The following is a 6353-nucleotide window of genomic DNA, read 5'->3' on the forward strand; positions in this document are numbered from 1 at the left end:
GATAATTAATGAGATTTGCCCTTGCAAAATATTCTTATAAGAATCTAACTATCAAGTTTTTAAATGACAATACGCAAATCAAAATTGGGGGTACCAAAACTTGCTCCCATAACAATAACTTTCTCCATAGCAACCATTCTGAAATTAAATATTGTTCAAAATACATACAACTTAAATTAAAACTGGTTGCGATATCCCAGAATTTTTCATGAACTTTTAAACAGCTGCAACATGGAATACATTGGCAGCTTTCAGACAATTCCAAAGTGGCAAAGATCTTTTAGCAGAAGTGAAACCCCTTTGGGTGCAGGAATGTATTTGTCTAGACTGACACTTATTGCATCAATTGTAAGGACATCAATAAATTATCCTGACACTATTACTTAAAAAACCTCAGCCATAACATCTTAAAACCACAACTGATTTACTATTTGGTCATTATAAGGAAGCAGGAAACTGTGACTAGGAATTTAACATATAAATACATGTACATCTGTACACGGTATTGGCTCTAATACATCTCAAATACAAGTGCACAAACACCAATAATTGCATTTATTACCGGGACATATGCTTGATCAATTATAAGCAAGTCAGCTGTGATAAAGTCTCTTTTATTATTCAAGTATCTCACTATACGTATGTACATGCATGCAATCTCAAAATGTATTAGATTTTTACATCTCTGGAAAATCCTTTTGTTATGCAACAAATTTGAACAAAATCCACAATGAATACTTGAAATATGGTTCCACAAACGCTTGACACAATCATGACACAAATGCTCATATATACACATGACAACATCCAAAATGTTGGATTTCAATATATTTTAAGGCATAAAATGGCTGACATTCGCCCATTTTTAATCAAATCATGACACATATGTATATGTTTGATATGATGTAAGTTTGAACATAATCGAACCAGGCATGTCAGAAATATACATCTGGAAATACATTTTTTTAAACGAAATAGCCACCAGTTGGCCATTTTGCACCCGATCAGGAAAAAAAAATGTATGTACATGTAAGTTTACACCAAATTTGTGCACACATGACTAAAATCAAGTGCTGGAATGGTGAAAATGTGTAATTTTGGTTCAGATCATAAACAATAATGCATGTTTACATGTATGTGCAAAGTTTGAACTTGATTGGTGGAGGTCAATCTGATTAAAATCTGATGTAGTGTACGGGCTTTAATTATTTTGGCTATAAACTTATTTTAATTTTATTTTTTATTACTTTTGTTATTAATGCCATTTTATTTCATTATTTTACTTTGATTTTGATTTTGTGATTTTTTTAATTCCGCCCTACCTACATCTGACCCGATGCCTATGTAACGAGATTTCAACGAGACCCACTATCGACGATTTTAGTCAACGAATCACAGACCTCCTTCTATAGCGCACATGATGACGTCACCGGGCAGAGTCAGGTGGCAAACACACTCAAATAAAATGGCGGATTATACCGACGTTAGCGACCGTGAATAACACGGCTTTTCGGTAAGTTTATCATTGTCAAATGCAACGAAAGTCATTTTTATGTTAATATTGTGGCTCGAATGGTTCGACTTTAGATCGTTATTTCGCATAGTTATTCTGGGAGTGACGATTTTGTTTCCACCGGTTCGACCGAACACCAGTGTCTTGTTCCAGTCGCCTGCCCTGGAGACGGGTGATGTTTTGTTGACGATCGGGCCAAAATCGTCTAGTACGGTATTGAAGCTGTAAATATTCAGCAAATTGTATCAACATTTTGTACATTATACAATAACTCTTTATTAAAGTAATTGAGCTGATTTGGACTGGAATAAAATATTTTTTATTTGGAACACATCGCAATTGATCAAGAAATATTTGTTTGCTCCAATTTTCTGCGTCGATGCCGTGGGCCGGTGACCGTTATACAATTTAAAATCAGTTTGCATTGTTTACTATAGCTGTTTACAGTGTTCTAATCATTACGATTTACTTATTTTTTTGCTTCCATTCTAGATACTTATGCTCAGTGGTGTAAAATTGAAGCGATGACTGAATGAACGAACCTTGGCTGGCGAAGATGTATCTGGAAGTGTACACATTTGTTGGAAGTGAAAAAAATATTCAATGTAATGACAGAAATTGTAAAATGCTGTGGAATTTCTTTTGCAAATAAAAATATACTAGCAATTTTCTATTAATGGTTTATTCAAGTGGACAAAATATAATGTACAGAAAGATTGCCTGTATACACTGAAAAGTAAGCAACCGACAGCCTGTATAAAAAGGGGGCTGTGATTGGCTGTTACTTACGCGAGATTTGAACGGGACTTACATAGGCGTCGGATCAGATGTAGGTAGGGCGGAATTAAAAAAAAAATCACAAAATCAAAGTAAAATAATAAAATAAAAGGGCATTAATAACAAATATAATAAAAAATAAAATTAAAATAAGTTTATAGCCAAAATAATTAAAGCCCGTACACTACATCAGATTTTAATCAGATTGGGTGGAGGTATACATGTACAACACATTTAATAGACCATTTTCCATTTACTGTGAGAGCCTATATTATGTAAGAAAACAAAACATGAAACAAAACATAGGTCATAGCGCTGCAAAACTTAGCATGAAATTTGACCGTGAAACTATTTCCTGGGCATCTCCATGCTCAATACCAGTAATGTGCTATATACAATTTGATGCGTGTCTTTTGTGTGGAATTTATTTTTACTGATTTTTGACGAGTTGAATGTAAAATATAGGAAAAAAGGTACATTAAAAAATAGCGAAAATAAATTCCAAACAATTGCAAAGTATTTTACAGTAACTGTAAAAAAGTAGACGTTAGGTTCACACCTTTCACACATTATGTGAGATCTCACAGTGAACAGAAAATCACTGGTATGTACCTCCTTTATTATACATGTATAGAGTTGGCTATACAATAAACTTTCTTACATTTATTTATTACCTAAAATATTGATCAGAAGTAAATATTACCTGGGTTTAATTTTTAAAGTTTTGATGTTGCAGAGATTTTCACTGGATTTTTAATTAGTAGTTTGTGAATGAAGCAATACATTCTATTGTTAACTTTGCGTATTTGCTTGGTTTTAATTTAGTGTATTTAACTGTCAGCTAAATAAACGAAAACCTGACTAATAATTAATCCCTAGACAGCAAAGAATGCTTTTATTCAATGCATTCAACATCGTAGCAATAATATGTACAAGAAAGGGCATGAGAAGAATACATGTATGTACGAGTATGGCTCACAATATCAACTGGTATCATTTGGCGTAGGTCAACCATGTGATAGAAATACTAGTACTTCTCAGTTTCAGAAGTATTTACACCATGAAAACACTACTGTAACAGTAGTTATCACATTACACTGAAACATTATATAACACTATGATATCTGCTTCTGAACATATGGAAACTAAACCTCTATATATATCAATTTTACACATACATAGACTATGGTAGCCTTATTTGGAAGAATAATAGATTATCAAAGAAAGCTTAGAAAGAACTCTCGTGTGCTGAGAGTATTGGAGACACATTAAAAATTAATTAAAAATTACTTGAACTTGAGATATTGATGGAAACGCAGAAAACTAATTATGCAAATAAGGTAACTAATATGAACAGATTTAAGTGTAAAACTAATAAGGTCTTGACAATGTATCAAGTTTCATTGAAATGTGATTAGAACCAAAAAATTATTAATTATTATGCTAATTAGAGTATTAATATAAACAGATTTTAACCCCAAATTAATCAGGCTGTCTATTGTCCTAGAGCATTTATGTACCAAGTTTTATTCAAATGTGATTATCAATACTTGAGATATCAGTATTAATTAATTATGTTAATTAGGTGATTAAGAAGCATAAATATTTACCAAAAACTAATATGGTGTATAGTCCTAGGTTCATTGAAATGTGATGGGTACTCTTTAAAAGTTTCATTAAAATCCAATGAGTGTTTTTTTTAGACATCAGTGCAACAGCCATAGAACAGCAAAAAATTAACTAATTATGCAAATTAGGTAATTAATATGCACAATTATTTATCCCAAAATTAATCAGGTCTCTGCATGTCGCAAGTCTCATTGAAATGTGATGATTAGTACCTTAACTAATTAAGCTAATAAGGTGATTAATATGCACAAATATTTACCCAAAAACTGATTAGGTCTCTGCACAGTCCTCAAGTAACTATGTACCAAGTTTCATTGAAACGTGATCATTACAACTCGAAATATCAAAAGCTGAAAATTAATTAATTATGCAAATTAGGTAATTAATATGTACTGATATTACCCTAAAAACTATCAGGTCTGTGCAGTGTCATATGACATCTATGTAAGTTTAATTGAAATGTGATGATTAGGACTCGAGATATCAGTAGAATTCAAAGCCGGAAATTGATTAATCATTATGCAAATTAGGTAATTAATATAAACAGGTTTTTACCCAAAACTAATCAAATCTGTGCATTAGTTCAGAGTATCCATGTGCCAAGTTTTATCAAAATCCAATGAGTGGTTCTTCAAATATCAGTGGAACAGTCATGGAACAAGCTTAAAATCAGTTAATTATTATGCAAATTAGGTAATTAATATTCATAGATTTTTACCCAAAACTAATCAAATCTGCGCACTAGTTCAGAGCATCCATGTGCCAAGTTTCATCAAAATCCAATGAGTGGTTCTTCAGATATCAGTGGAACAGTCATGGAACAGCTAAAAATCAGCTAATTATCATGCAAATTAGGTAATTAATATTCATGAATTTTTACCAAAACCTAATCAACTCTGCGCATTATCCGAGAGCATCTATGTACCAAGTTTCACCAAAATTTGATTAGTGGTTTTTGAGATAACGGTGGAACAAAAAAAGTGACATACATACATACATACATACATACATACATACATACATACATACATACATACATACATACAGACATACATATGACTAAACTGAGGATAAGTGCCCACATACTTCAGATTGAAGTTGGGCGATATCACAACATAGATGTCTTAAATAGAACATGCCCTGTCTGTGACTCCAATGAAATTGAAGATGAAGAACACTTCCTCTTCAATTGTAACCAGTACAAATTTGAAAGAGATGCTTTGTTTGAAAATGTAAACTTATCCGGTAATCTGAAAGCACTTCTCAATAACAAAAATTCTGAAACCGTCCAAGCAATTGCCAAGTTTATCAGCGACTGTTTCAATAAAAGAGAGAATTTCATGAAAAGCAATTTACCAGCTGCCTCAAAATAACACCATAAAAATATTTATATAATAATATTTTCACAGTATTACTATTTATTTCTTTTTTATTATTATTATTACTTATGTATTTTATTGTTCCTTATATCCTTATTGTATTCTAATCTAGATCCCAGAAGGGATACGATATCAATAAAGGTTGTTATTATTATTACATACAGACATACAGACAGGGTAACTGCAAAGACTCCCTTTTGTGCTTCGCACACGGGAGTCAAAAATCACTGTATTTGCTCTATTCCATGGAAGTACATACATTGTATTTATAAATTTCACAATTCAAACTGAAACTAGAGACCAATTGAATAACACTGGAATGTTTTCAAATGACATCAATGTATACGGTAATTATAGTACTGATTGGATCCTACTACCAATTGTGGAAATGAAAAAATCACAGTATTTAAAAATCCATGTGATCAACAAGGTGGTTTCATTTCAGATCAAAATGCTTATTTTTGTTGGGTGTATTTGCATTGACAAGTTCGCCGTCCCTGAAACGATCTACCAGTGTGTCACGAAATTGTGTAGCCCTGAGTACAGTCCTGTAGGTTGGCCTCCTTCCGCTGATCATTCGGCCCCCACAGTCCTGAGAAGTCGCATAGAGCAGGGATTCGACACTATTGTGAAGGAATGTATTGGGCGATTTAAGAGGCATTCAGCTTTGCTGTTAAAAAAATAAGCAGGTCGTCACGTCTAACTATTCTGAATGCCTTAACTGGAAGTGAAATTACATAAGATTTCCCACTCTAGTCGATCAAATCGACATTTTCCAACGTCAACCGAAAGTATACGCCGCCATCTTGTTCTTGACGTATTGATAAACAAAACGTTGTTTCGTTGCGTAAAACTAGTTTTTGCCAACGTTCCAGTGCTGTAGGTTCGTTTTTCGGCCACAAAAAGGGTATTTGTGATCGCTGGATTTGATCGATAGATGTTTTCGCTGGTTACAATCATGTAAACTGCAGAACGGTTCTCCGCCATAAATTTGTAGGCGGGTGTCGAATCCCCGGTCTATGCGACTTCTCAGGACTGTGGGGGCCGAATGATCA

General features: G+C 33.2%; 1 long non-coding RNA gene across 1 annotated transcript; it reads left to right on the plus strand.

Moving 5' to 3' along the window:
• The first annotated feature begins 1116 nt into the window (after positions 1 to 1116).
• On the plus strand, positions 1117 to 2179 carry LOC146733735 (uncharacterized). Its single transcript, XR_014926696.1, has 2 exons — positions 1117 to 1513; positions 2006 to 2179. It is a non-coding gene; the product is annotated as an uncharacterized LOC146733735 (long non-coding RNA).
• The last annotated feature ends 4174 nt before the right edge of the window (positions 2180 to 6353 follow it).

Source organism: Saccoglossus kowalevskii, chromosome 16, assembly GCF_978046115.1.
Source record: "Saccoglossus kowalevskii chromosome 16, keSacKowa6.1, whole genome shotgun sequence".
Classification (NCBI taxonomy): domain Eukaryota; kingdom Metazoa; phylum Hemichordata; class Enteropneusta; family Harrimaniidae; genus Saccoglossus; species Saccoglossus kowalevskii.